Here is a 15,144-nt window from a genome sequence, read left to right as displayed (position 1 = left end):
TTCAGAAGTGATGTTTTTCGACGCGCCCCCCTTTAAGGGGGTGAATTGACCTCTTCTCAGCAACTCTCGCCAATGCAACTTTACACACGTCTAGGGAACACTTCAGAAGTACTCCTCACGCAGTTTCATTTCAATCGGTTGAAAACTCCCATAGTTACGACGATTTGAAAAAGTGTCCCTATCTTTTTGCCGGCCAGTGTATTTACGAAAGAAATTGAAAATTACCGATGGATCACTATACGTCATTAAATAACCAATAGTTTGAATAACTTCCGAAAGTTATGCAAGTAAACAGTGTTTGTGACATTTTACCCTTCACATATAGAATTTGATAATGTTCGACACTTTGTTAACAGAACTTCCGTGAACTGTTTTAATAGTAAACATGTTCACAGTCAAATTGAATTCGTTTAATTACTTCCTGTATAATTACAAGTTAAATTCATACAATTTTAAAGTTCAACATTAAATTTTCTAGATTAAATTCTATCATTTCACTTTAATAATTTTTTATAAAAATACATGTTAATATTTTCCAATACGCCTAATAAAACTAGGAAAGTGTTTAATAAGATTAATAAGAATTTTAACAATTTCAGTAAAAGAAAAATATACTAAAAGGATAAATAAAAAAATAGCTCACATATAAATTGAATTTGTAAATCGTAAGAGTATGTGATATTGTACAAATATGAAAGACAGAACCTTATATGGATATTGACAACTTCATTTGCAATAATCCAAAATTATTTTTAATAGCAACTGATAGGCAATGCCAACCATGATTTCCTATGGATAGGATCGAAAGGTATTGTTACGCGGTTTTAAAGCGGCTAATGGTGGACTGGCTTCTTGTTAATTATCGTGGTGTTTCGGATTTTCATGATTACTTTGTAAAACTTCTGACGCCGTTGAAATATTGGAAACAAATTGCGCTAATTGCGCGGTTCAAACCTGGTGTACAAAATAACGATATTTCAAATTATGGAGTGCACGATTTGCATTTTGATTTTTAATCCTTTGAATAACGTTTGCGTTTCGTTAGTACCCTCAGCTTTCCTGCAAGCAGTGAATTTTTACAAATTAGAATTTTCATCGCTTAGTAAATAATTGGAAGAGTTACGAGTACTCGTGCAATTATATTCTATATGCCAAATCGTTTAGTGCTTTCCATCAGAATTGTATTCTCGTAAACTAACGACTAAAAGATCTTTCTTTATTTTAATTACGATTACATTTTATTTTAACATCAAGATATTACGAACCAAACACTCGTATAAAGCTATATCATTTATAGATAGCAAATTGATGCTCATTACAACAGTTTTATTACGAACGATTAATTTGAAGTAGCCTATTCCTGTGATCGTTTCCAATTTCTCTCTTTTATTGTGTTGCGTGCAATGGTCCAACAATGGATTCAATCCTGGAAACTGCTTCTCTTTTAATCGAAATAGATTTTATTTCAGACTTCCTTTTGTTTGAATTCCATAGAATATTAATGGCACTTCAACGGGCACGAACACCGTACAAAGTGAAGCAAGTAAAATATATTAATTTGAGGTAAAGTTATTAAAGAAATAATTCAGAATGGTTCGTGTTATATATTTAAAAATATTCTATACATTTCAGGAATGTCTACATACGAACCCTAAACGTTGGTCTTAATATTCTTTAATAAATTTATTTCATTTGAATTATTGTTTGAATTTTAATATTCTTCCTACCAATTAAATAAATATTTATTTGTGTAATAGGTATGAATAACATTCTTCTATAAAATTATTATTACTAATGATTATGACCAGATTCCTGGAAGAACTGCAACTAATATTTGTCGAAAAACATTATTATCTTTTTTTGGAATTAGTAATTTGATATTTCTTTTACCAATAAAATACATATTTATTTTTGTAATATACATATAGAGATAATATTCTTTTATCAAATTATTCCTAGTAATATATATTTGGATGTCTGAAGATATTACGTAATATATTCATCGGAAAACATTTTTAATTCATTTACAATAAATAAGAATCTTGAGATACTAAATTTTAATTTATCTGTTTTGTACCGCAATCAAAACAACTTCATCAGCTCAATGAACAACAATCTAATCATAAAAAGTAACTAAATAAACATTTAGCTTATTTAATTTATTGAAAAATTAGAACAAAATTTTTGATGAATATTCTTATTTAAATAATCAAATATAATATGATAAATATAGAACAAAGAATGAAAAATCTTGTAATAAGCTTTGATTTTTTCGTAATATTATAGATATATCGTGCTGTGGTACAGTTTTTCATTATTTTCTTAAATTGTATGCATCTGTGCGTTCATATTCTACTTTTCTATTAGGATAAAAAAAACGTTTTCTCATTTTTATGTTACTCAAGACTTTTTCGTTAAGCAATTTTTATTTCCTCTTTCCATCACACTTTACGCTATTCGAAACTCTTGAACGCTTTAAGAAACATAAAACGCATGTCCGTTAACTTATAAATTTACTCCAGGCTAATTCCCTTCCTTCCTCGTCCTATAATAAGAATAGTAATAAAAGTCCATAAAGTATAATTTAGTTCGAAGAGCCTGTAATTCTTTTTGCACCGGATTCAGTAACATGGTCTTACACATTGAAGTCGCATGTTAAATTTACATTTTACAACCTCCAAGGAGTTAAAACAAAAGGCTGTTCAGAAGTTACGATGCAGAATTTTTAATTATGTAAAACTATTTCGCGTTTAACAACTTTCTATACTGCAATAGTTTTAATCCTTAAGTTAAATATAATGATAGATAATATAAATTAATTAATAAAAAGAAGTACGTTATCTTATAAGTCGAATTTGTTAACAATTATTAAATTCAAAGAACACGTACTTAATTATTATTATTGTCACACCTTGTTACCTTAGCAACATGTCGTAAAAATTACTCATTACGTTTAAAAAAACAGTCGACGAAAAAAATGGTTGCAACTGTATTATATGCTCCTATGAGGTTATACGTATAATATCTCTTAGCTTTTCTGTATTATTAAATCAATTGTAAGCTGCTGTCTAGGTTGGTTATTTTGTTATTAAAGCGAAACAGAATTAAATGCTAAATAATGCTAGTAACGCTTGTACGTAGAATATTACTGTTTTTTTCACCTACTTCTACTGTTTAATATGACGAAGATTTTTGCTATTCGTGAAACGGTTTCACGGTACGATAGCAGAGTAGCTAGAACTAACAGAAAACGCGTACACGTTGGCAATAGGTATTGGGAACATAAGGAAAAACTTTATACGAACCACCGTATATAATCGTTCGTTCCCTCAGAAGGTATAAAAAAACTGTACGTTCCCTATTATACCGGCAAAAGCAACTTCAGAGATTTTTATCGTTGTCTCTCCGTACTGCGGGTGGCATCAGCATCTTTCGCTGAGTACCTATTTCAATAGCAATAGAAAAATAACGTCGTCGCAATAAAAGCAACTTCCCCGACCTGAGGATACTTTTTATCGATGCGACGTCCACCTATCCACGTGCACGCGGTACCGAATCGCGCATTACAGAAGACATCAGAATGCGTTTCTTTTTCGCGAGACACATCCGTTTGAAAACTCAAGCTGCGCAACAAAGAGGATCGAAAAGAAGTTACAGTTTGGTCAATAAGAGCGTGGACGTGATATTTCTGTAAAATCTAATTTTGTTTAACGATCATAGCTTGATAACGTTTGGTCATGCTTTCCGTTAACTTTTTCCGGAATTAAATCACATTATCGGTAACCTCTTCAACCTCAAATTCCTTTCTTTAGATAAAATAAACATTCTTTATGCATTTCAAATAGATAATATTTAGGGTTGCATAAATGTAATTGAATTCAAAATTTAGATAAAAATGCATTTTTAAATGCTTTATATTACGTTCTACATACGTGCTGCTAAAAAAAAAACAATCTTAGATATACCACCTTTGCATTATACTAATATTTTTTCTTTAAAATGTAATAATGGTATAGATGAAAAAGAAGCTGGATAAAAGAATATTATGTTGCATCACGGATAACCCTTTTCAAAGTCTATCATAAAATTTGATAATTATTAATTTGATAATAATATTCATTAATATACTTTTTGAACCACTTTCCATTTCCCACCATTTCTTTTGTTATTATGTTCCGTTGTTATTTACTTGTTTGTATTATTATAAGTAGTGTTATGTTTTTCCATTACCATTATGATTATTATAAGTGTATCTCATTATTATTTTTGTATCTCTAAAAAACCACAATAAATATTAACACTTTTTAGTAAGAATTTGCTAATGTCTTTATTCATCCGTAACATCTGAAAAAATGATTCCAGTCTCCCAACAAAGCTGTATTAATTATTTAACACACTTTCTAACATACTTGGCTGTTAGATTAAAATTTGTGAAAATTTCTACGCAGATAAAATTTTGTCTCGAGACTATTAAAAACAAGATAATGTAACATTTGTTGTAGTATTTAATTTTTTAACCTCTTCAGTAAATTTATCAAATTTATCTTCAGATCACCACACTTTTTGGATTCATTTTTATAATTAATTAATGAAAAGCCCGGTGATCGATTTTTTTGGGTGACGTGCCGACCATCATGTTAATTAAAGCAATGTTTCTATTCATCCCAATCTAATACGTACTCTCCCTAAATTTTCAGTAAACACGCCGATGATTTCAAGGGATTCGTAGTAGCATAGACAAGTTTTTTGTTTGATATATCCAGAAACAGACCAAGAAGTGGTTGTTTATACCGCACTGCTCGCATCGGGGTTCCATCGCATCGATTCAATCCCGGTAACTTCATGCGATCGTTCTGAAAATCGTCGTTAAGGTGTTTAGAGGCAGCGCTATGTAACCGAAGCAGACATGCCCGAATAAACCTCTATTGCCACTGGACCGGAACGAGCGTTCATTCAGATTAGGAATCTTAATAGAGCAGTTATTCCCCTCTCTGCTCGCTCGTACCCTTTCTTTTTCCCTTTTTCGCCTCATCTCCCCTCCCCGAGCTGTCGTGCTCGTGTCTTTTTGTCGCTGGCGTTTCTCCGTTCTTTACTTCAAGACGGAATGGCGGCCTATCTAGATAAGGAGCCAAGTCGCTCTTATTTCTCGTCTTAAAAGAGTTCGCTCGCGTTACTTCCTCCCTCTAGCTATCCCCCTTTCGTCCCTTCTCCCTTTGATATCCACCATCTCATCCGTAAACTTCTTCCTCTCGCAATCCTGCGACGAGAAATCGTAGAAGAGCACGAAAAAACGAGGCCGCCGGTGACATCGGTTAAATACTCCCTCCGGCGTAACTTTAAAAGCCTCGACTGCATCCACAGATCTTGTTTGAGTTTCGTTCCTTGACCCACTCGACGCGTTCGTCTCAATGGACGTATGCGCTGTCCATTTTAATCTTTCGTTTACTATTTCTTTTTTTTGTTATTTGATAGATAGATTCTTTACTGAGGGTAAATGATTGAATAAAGGAATTAGAGAGCGCAAATTCTTTGATTTCTTCGGTTATGCAGATACAGCTTACTAGGAGACGGTTCAATTTTTTGGTAGGTAGGTCCTAATTTTGTACAAAAAAATAACTTGGATGATGTCAAATTGTTTAAAGCATGTCATTATTAACAATTTGTACAATTTTTATTTGATAACCAGTAGTAATAAAGTGTTCTAATATTTTAGAGACGTACAATTCTGCACTCTTTTCAGATTCTTTTGTGTTTTTACAAAATGGAACCTAAAAACTCAGCCATTATCTATTTTGAGAATCTGTATACTGTATATTTTATTGGTAAGCATATTTATTTGGAGGACATCTGTAGGGATATAGAAATTACATAGATCAACTAAAAGAATTTCATACACTTAAGAAACATAAGTGCACATTATTGAACAAAATTAAGATGTTATCATCAAATAATAATAATGAAGAAAAAAGCACATGATGTATTTCCTATCATGCTTCCATCGACCAGTTGTACCAGTCTACTCGTTCTAAATAATCTTAAAGTAGATATAAACATAAAAAACTTCAAAAAAGTAAAAAAATTACGCCAAGTACATGAAAAAGTGGAGGACTTGAAAAGTAATCATAGAAAAATAGAAGATCCCCTACAAAAATTGAAGAATGTAGAAAAAGATGTGAAATCGAAATGAGCAGCCAGTACATGAAGGTCCTTTCCAGTAAAGTGCAAGGTGACACAATGTAACATAATATCAAATTCGGTGCTTTCCAACTATGCGCAGCTAAGATCCTGTGTTCAACAGTGCAGACGTTCAGACCCTAATGACAACTCATGTAAACTGACTGCTCCGCACTTTGGCGGTGAAATGAAGAAGCTAAATAGTGTATCAACCACAAACTGAGACTGTTTAGACATTTGCCTAGATGTCCGTGGCCTGGAAGTCAAATGCTTGGCGTGGCCAGTTAAGGTCAAGGTTTTGATGAATAAGAATTATTTTAAAATGTAAAATAATGAAAATGTACTCATATTGTCAGCGTTTTAAACTGACAAATTATCGGAAAGCCTGCGAGAGAGAAAGTATGGGTATTGATGATCTGAGAATGTTTTGCTTGCTTTGGCTGCTCATTTCGATTTCACATCTTTTTCTACTTTCTTCAATTTTTTTAGGGGGATCTTCTACTTTTCTATGATTACTCCTTAAGTCCTCCACTTTTTCATGTACTTGGCGTAATTTTTTTACTTTTTTGAAGTTTTTTATGGGGATCTCACTTCTTTTTACAAAGATAATTTGTACAGTGAATGTCTTCAAATAATAGAAAATGGGAGATCAGTTTGAATCCTTTAATTAAGGTTTCAAAAGTACGCGGAACGCATTGTAGGAAGTCTCATTGCAAGAAATTTATTAAAGAAGAAATGGAAAGTGAATAACTAGATCAACTATTTCTAACGCACAATTTATTGTATTATAATTTCAGTTTCAGTCCTTTAAGTTTTCAAAAGTACGCACAATGCATGTCAGAAAGTCTTGTTGCAAGAAACCAAATGTCACAAATCCAAACTGACAGTTACAGGTTAGAAATGAACGAGCGGCATGAGTGGCAGCCATATTACAATTCCGACCGACGAGCCTTGCCGACTGATTCCGAGAGTCGACACGAATCGACGAACGGCCTTAGCTCCTATTGGCTAAGTGTTGACGAAAAATTCCTTGTCAAAGAAAAGAAAAATGCTGCAACTTTTGACACATTCATGATATGATATTACGATATCTCTGTCGTTCGTGAACCGATTTTATTGATTTTGGTTTTATTCGAAAGCTTATGTGCGATTTGCATGAGAAAAATGCCTTTATATTTAGAAAATACAGCAGGCGTGACGAGATATCAATGACAGAAGTTTCAGGTTAGGTTGGAATCGCGTTTTCTCGAGTAAAAGATACGCGGTAGCGCCAGCGCCAGGCATATATGGTGAGGCTATTTTTTCATGTACTTGGCGTCGAGACGCTACCGCCTCTCTAGATATCATTACACCTCCATCAAACAGTATCATGCAATTTGAAGGTAGACGGAGATTCCTCCATTCCTCCAGCTTCCAGTTGCAAGCAATTCTAAAATAGACAGTGATCTAATCACATCTTCGTCTACCAATTGTGAATAACTTCATAGCGGATAGAGAATTTGTGCATTCAGTCATCAATTCTAAATAATCCGGAAGTAGATGGAGGCGTAATTTAATTTATATTATGCTAGAAATGAACGGAGTTCAAATATTTATTTTAAAAACACCTGCTTTCCGTGACGCACCCTGTATATAGATTCTACATGTGTATATATAACATTTCGTACTGTTTTTGTTTAAAACTCCCAGCTGCTTAAACTCAGATGTCAATATTCAATATAATTTTATCGAAAAATGTATAAATATTGAAGAAAATCAGCGGGACAAAAAGATAGAACATATGTCTAAAAAATGAAATGTCCAAAATCAATTTTCAGTCAATTTTCATGAATTTTCTTTAATAATAAGAGCTTCTTTATTCTTTATTACGTAAATCATCCATCTTGATAATGATTTATATAATTTTTCAATCCTTTTTCGATGAAACTGTTCCTATTTTTGCTCAACGCATCGTTTTAATTCATCGATAGTTTGAAACTGTATACAATTTTATATATACATTAAATTTCATTTGTTACTCTGAAAAAAATATATGAGATGCAGTTTGTAAGTATGAATATCTTCGTTTTTGCAGAATTTAAATATTTGTAATAGTAATCGAGAAAAAAAATAATAAAGTTAAGGGTGCTTACCCTCATATTACCCTTAAACGGGGGTGTGTAACGGTCTGAAACTTTGTGGGAAGATGTCTTAGGTTAAAAGCGTCCAAGGGACATAATAGCAATGAAAATTGGAGTCGATTGCCTATTCTTATCCTGCTAGACCCTTTCGCAAGTGGTGCAATACGCCAATATCTCGGAAAATGTTGAACAAGAAGATCGATATATTGGGTTGTCCGGAAAGTCCATGTCGATTTTTGGTAGGTGGTACAGGTCTGAATATGTCGAAATGGTTGAAAACAAATAACATATATACATCCCTTAAAAGGTGGAAAAGTTGTGGAACAAAATGGCACCTATGTAATTCAATAAATTCATGTATATTTATTATATGCCTTTGAATTTTTCTTAGAAATTGACACGAACTTTCTGGACAACCTAATATATAACACTAGCGAATTCGCGAACCTCGCAAGTCACAACTAAAAAGTCCCTTTATATTCCTCCGTCGAGTGACAGCTGTCCGTTACACCGGTTGAAATCCAGCGACTTTCGGTCTGAACATTGTAACACGTCGCGAGATCGTGCAACCAGAGATCTACTCTGACGAAATAAATTACGGTACCGGAGAGAATTATTTGCGGGCTTTGTCGCACTGTCGTCACTCGTAACGTTCAATTTACTCGGTGGCATCAATCTTACCCTTCTTTATTCGCCTCGCGGGCCTCTATCCATCCCCTCCCCACCTAATCTCTGCAGCTTTAACCATTTCTTTCTTTCTCGCGCCTCGCACGCCACGAAAACGCTCCCGCGTGTTTCCCCTCGGCCTTCGCAGGCGTTTGCGTTAGTTTCGCGCCACCCTCTTTCGGGCCTTCATCTATCAAACAGCATCGTGTAATCGCGTCAACGTTTCTTCCCCCGATTTCTTTTTCCCCTGCGTCTCCTAACGGATTCGATCGCTAATCGTGTACGAATCTCTTTGTACCAAGCATTTCCCCTCCGTGACATTTTTTTCTTTCATTAATTATCTCAGAGCAAGCTTGCATTGACGAAAGCTAGGGGGTGAGTGTTTTCTCGTGTCGATTTTATGATGGTGGCTGCAAAGCGTGAGGTGGAAAGGAAATAGCAGATCTGGAAAGAGGAAGAGAGTGCGTTTAGTCCTGGTTCTGCTGATTGACTCATAGGTAAGGTTATCTAGAAGGCTTTTTTTGATACAGTGCTTACTTATTCATGTCAGGTACAATATGAGTAAATAAGCATTTAAAGAAGGTTAAATAGATGATGCATCGGTCGTTGGCTTTGATCCTTTAGAGTTTAGACAATAAATAAAGTATTACCTATATAGGTATTTATTCTTACAAATTTCTGAATGGATCCATTTTGGAATGGATAAACATCCTTGATCGTAAAAAATGTAATAGTGCCAAACAAATTTTGACGTACAGTAAGGTGTAATACTAAACCAATCGCAAAAATCAGTCTGAAATTTAAATAAAAAAAGTCATAGAAAATGTATACTATTTTATAACATTTAAAAGATGTTTTACCTGGACTGAAAAAATTAAAATTTATCCATATCACGTTGGCTTTGATAATAGCTCTAATGCATCGTGGAATACTTTCAACGAATTTTATACGTAAATCTTGCAGTATTTGATTACGACGTGGAATATTATGCGTAATTTTGAAAGGAATTAAACCGAACAGCTGTATATTTAATAGATTCTTGTATATACGTACATATGTACAGCAATACTCCGAGATAATAATAATCAAGAATCTACTTTTTTCAAAAGGGACTGTACAAGACCACTCGCATTACTCAAGGGATAAGTTTATAGTTTTTTGGGTCACAAATTATTGCAAAAGAAGATCGTGAATTTTCTTTTTAAAACAACAAATTTAATATCACTTTGTATTAAATCTTAGGAGCCAAGGCAAAACGTTTCAAATTTGCCTGGCAGTGAAAGGATTAAGTACTCAAAATAACTTTACCTCCCGTTCCTTGCGAAGGAACAATTAATTAGTCGTAAATAATATTAAATTACACTGCGTCGGATGAAATTACGATTCGTTCCGCGACCGAACGTTATTAAGAATGAAGATTTAAATCTCTGGGGATGTGATGCACGATACAAAGTTTTCGAAACGCGTTTACATGATAAATCGGGAGTACAGCGTTCAGCGCGTTCGAATTTGCATTCCGGCTGGCCAGTCGGAAAACCAGCTGGCAGCTTGTTTAATAAAATATTTCAGCCTGATGAATGGTTCCGCGTTCTAGGTTGGCTCGAGTCCGCGGGGACATCCTTGTATTCCGTTGGAAAAAAGTATCTCGGCTAGCTTGACGCTGCCTTGCGGGGGAAGAAACATGAACCGTGCTTTCCGACAACGTCCGAAGAAATAATTAAATAGGAACCTCGTGGAAACAATTTTATACGTTATATATCTTGATGGTTACTTGAAAATTCCTGGTCTTCAAGTCACATTACAATAAAACAATATATTTTAATCTACAGTAAGTATAGAGAGATATCATCCAATGAAATACAAAATATACATAAAGTTCATTACTCATACACAGTTACTCACTGTATACACTCTTATGTCATTTTAACTATAAATTTGATTGTCTATACAATTAGTTCAGAATTCTTAAAATACATTTATATTAAAAATTTGTTTGTACGTTAATGTGGTTTCTATTTGTAAATAATACTTGTCGTACTTTTGAACATGTATAAATTTGAACATATATAAATTCGTAAATTGAAAACTTCAAAAATATTTTTCTTACCTTTAATATAATTAATTCAGAATTCAGTTGTTTTCGTTAATTTTTATGAATTGTTTGAATGTGTTAATTGTTGAATTAAAATATACTTATCTAAAGAAAGCTCCTGTTTATTATTAAATAAATTGAAGTAACAGTATAATGCAAGTAACAGAATCATCTGTCAAATAATATTAATAAGACACAGGCTTAATTCATGCTGTATGAAATTTACATTTTATTTATATTTATTTTACTATGTATACTCTCAAAGTATCAAAATGTTTTTGAAATTGAATTCTCAAAAACAATTACAGTTTGTAACCATTTGAACATAACAGTAAGATTCTTTTATTTTCTATTTTTGATTCTTATTTATAATAAACAGTTTACATTTTGTAACCATCTGAAGATGAGAACATTTCATAAAAGCATGCTGATAAAATTATACAAAATCGCTAAATTACTGAGATTATAGTTTTAACATATATACGAAGCACTAAAAATTGTAATAGAAAAAGCAAACAGATACATTTTTAATTAGGAGATCAAAATACTAATCAAGATTATCCTCAAAACGATTTATATTTTTCGTTGTAGAATCGTGTACCAGATTGTGTGGCTGCACGACGTCGATAAACTCGTTTTGTTCTTGGAATGCATTACGGGAAATAAAAACGAACACATCACGCTGACTGTTTTTCCATTTGTCAAGTTCTGCGATATCTTTCACGAGAAACATCAGACACGCTTTTATCGTCGATAGAAACTTATAGTGACCCAGGAAAGGAAAAACTTAAGAATGTACAATTCTTTGAAGACAGCTGGACTTCTTCGTGTAGTTAAATAATAGAAATAGCTCCAAAGATTTCTCTTCTTGCGAAGAACTTTCAATTATACAAAAAAGAAGCATTATCACTAACCATTTTAATAAGTTGCAACAGTAAATACAGGGTGGAAATTATAAAGCGACACAGTTGAATATCTCCGAAAATATCGATTATACATAAAAATGTTTCAGATGAAAGTTGTTCAATACCGAGGAGTCTCAATGGACAAACTTTGTGAGCATATTCTACAAGTGGAAATAAGAAGAAAATGTTATTTGAAGTTTGCTCAGAAACGTTTTACTACAAAGTTATAAAAAATAAAGTTAGAATTGATGACGGTGAATGTTACTTTACTGACTATGGAAAGGACGAACGTGTTTACCTTATTTGTCTAATGATGTCATATTTACTACCTTGATTCAATTTACTGTTAGTATTAACGATCAATCGTCAACGATCATTCCACGTCGGAACCACCGGTTTTCCTCCGATTACGGAAGTATTAACGACCAGTTAGATCAAGAATACATGGTGAAAATAGTGTCCGAATATTAATACGAGTCACTGTATTAGACATCTGCCTTCGCCAAAAAACTCTAAACATTCGCCATGAAACCTATAAAGTATACAAATTCATAAAATAGAATTCATAAAGTATTTTCGTTATTCTAAATGAACTCCCAGCGGGATGATAGCACTTCACTGCGTATCAATTGGCTATGCGTCCACAATTTCGAGAGCGTCGTGGATACAATTGAAATCGATGAAACGGCAAAAACGTTTCCGAGTATCGAGAGTAACGCTCGAGGGACAACAGCGAGACAATGGCGCAACCGGTCTGCTGGAAATCAGATCGGCGAAGGATCGTCCTTCGGCGAATACTTATTAACTCGGTTTCGCAATCTGTATTATCCCGATTTATATCCAGGACGAATTACAAATCCAACGGGCAAGGGATAAGCAAGTAAAGAAACTACGGCCGGGACATCGGGTGTCCTTCTTCAAACGGATTAAGCACAGGACCATTCAGCCTCTTCCTCCACCCTCCTCCTCCCCGCTAATCCTCTCGACGATGTCAAATCCCGCGTAATTTCCGAGCGAGCCAATGAAAAAACACAATCGAAAAAAGCCCTAGTTCCGTGAAACAAATTCACGGATTAAGTTGTCGACGGGCCGATGTCGATTTTTCATTGGAACGCGATTAATTAATCATTGTCGGCGAAGAGACATCATCGTGATAGCTAAAAAAAAAAAAAAAAAAATGAATCGGACAAAGAGGATGTATTCTTTGCCTTCTGTTGTTCCATCCATTCGGTGACTCGTTCCATGGCATTCATCGAATTTTCACCCTTCAACTATAAAAAGTTCCTTACATTTTTGTAGTCGATTGATGGCCTGATCAATTGGATCGCTTAACGACTAGATTTTAATAAATGGTTTATTAAAACTTCATTCTACTTGATATTCATCAACTAAAACTTTCCTTTTCCAACTATACGTAGTGTTTTATGTTATGAAATTGCTTTTGCAGCTCACATTTAAGATTGATCATCGTTTTTCACTTTAAAAATCACATCAAAGCGCAAATCTAATTTTTTAACCGACTTCGAAAAAGAGGAGGTTGCTCAATTCGACAAGTATATTTTTCTTTTTTTTTTGAAGTCTGTTCACCGAGTACGCCGAAATAGCTTATGGTAATTTTGAATGTAGGTAATTTTTAATTTTGAGCCACCTCCGAAAACGTTGCATTGTATTTAATATGCTGTATTTAATAATTTAATGAAAATCATCAAGAGTTGATGAGCAATAACGCAATTCAAATAGAAATTATTTCATACTTTTCACTGCATTTTATCATACTTTTAAGTACTTATATCTAGAGCTAGTAAGTATTAATATAAATCAACTAGAAATTATTTCATACTTTTTAGTGCAGTTTTAATATTTTTCGAAGTCGGTTATGTTTTTCTTTTTTAACGTGAACTAACTAGTTGGTAAAATGAATTATATATCATATATTATTGAAGGAAAGAGCTTGCAAAGAAGAATAATAATCTAATTCTCAAAAGAAATACTCAACATTTTCGAATTGCTACAGTGATTTTCCGTATAATAAATTGTATATAACATATAATCTATCAAAGTTGTTTGCAGAATATAATCAAGACATGCAACTTCTGTTTTTAGCTAACCATACAGAATATGACACATATTAAACAGAAAACGATATAAAAAATCTATGAAACATGTTAAACAAATGCATTCAAACGACACATATTCAATACATTTGAACACAAAAATAATATAAAGTGTCCGAACCTTAACTCACCATTAAACGAATAAGCAGAATAAATATAGTTTAATGAATATTATCAAAATATACATAATTGTACAGCAAATACTATTACATATGGCTATCCATAAGTCTAATCGAGTTAAATAGTATTTTTAAATAGTTAACACAGCAACGATTTAAATGACCAAAATTGAAGCTGCGTCAATTAACGACGAGCACATATTCGTGAAGTTAATTATTTAAGTGTTTCAGAGGTAAATTGAAGAGGCATGACGGATGGAAGTGCGTGGTCAAGTACGGAAATAAGCAAACAGAATTATTTGGGACAACTACCCGTAAGTTTGCTCCGTAGCTAGTTTAAATAGACGATTCGAGGAAATGTTGCCAACTGCGGGACCGTGTAAATGGAATTATTTATGAGTACAGGTGAAATGTATTTGAGGTGTGCGAGCACAGAATACGGAAACGAAAGAAATATTCAATGAATAGTTTAATCTTCGAGTAGCTACATGCAATATACAATATTTTGATTTCAATACACAGGACGGTTCACAAAGCTCTCAAGGCTTTCTTTTATTTATGTATTATTATTTGTATTTGTTAATGATGTACCATTAATTATTGAGAATATTACTATAAATTTAAATGAAATTTTACATAAATGGTATAAGTATACACTTTGCTTGATCATGTTCGAAGTAAATATTGTAGAACATGTCATTAGAATCCGTAGTCTGTTTAATTCATAAACGTTTCGATCGTCAGTTAAGGTTCTTTTCAATGCAAAAATGTCAAATATGAATATCCAAAAGCATAAGAAGAATACAAAAAATTACATATGCAAAAAGGGCCGATTTTATATAATTCATAGTATTTAAAAAAAAGCAGTCTAGTCATAAAATGTATTCTAAATCTAATGAATTGTATATATATAATTATATGTATTATAATTATATGTAAAGTATATAATTATAT

General features: G+C 33.1%; 1 protein-coding gene and 1 long non-coding RNA gene across 2 annotated transcripts in view; one reads left to right on the top strand and one right to left on the bottom strand.

Moving 5' to 3' along the window:
- LOC128876487 (E3 ubiquitin-protein ligase MIB1-like) overlaps window positions 1-15,144 on the bottom strand; it is a 605,287-nt gene that overhangs the window by 566,708 nt on the left and 23,435 nt on the right. The window lies entirely within an intron of this gene.
- Window positions 9,126-14,603, top strand: LOC128876494 (uncharacterized). Its single transcript, XR_008457052.1, has 3 exons — window positions 9,126-9,457; window positions 10,555-10,788; window positions 11,644-14,603. It is a non-coding gene; the product is annotated as an uncharacterized LOC128876494 (long non-coding RNA).

The sequence above is a fragment of the Hylaeus volcanicus genome, chromosome 5, assembly GCF_026283585.1.
Source record: "Hylaeus volcanicus isolate JK05 chromosome 5, UHH_iyHylVolc1.0_haploid, whole genome shotgun sequence".
NCBI lineage: Eukaryota > Metazoa > Arthropoda > Insecta > Hymenoptera > Colletidae > Hylaeus > Hylaeus volcanicus.
The sequence above is the reverse complement of the archived record's forward strand: the minus strand, read 5'-3'. Positions and strand labels throughout refer to the sequence as shown.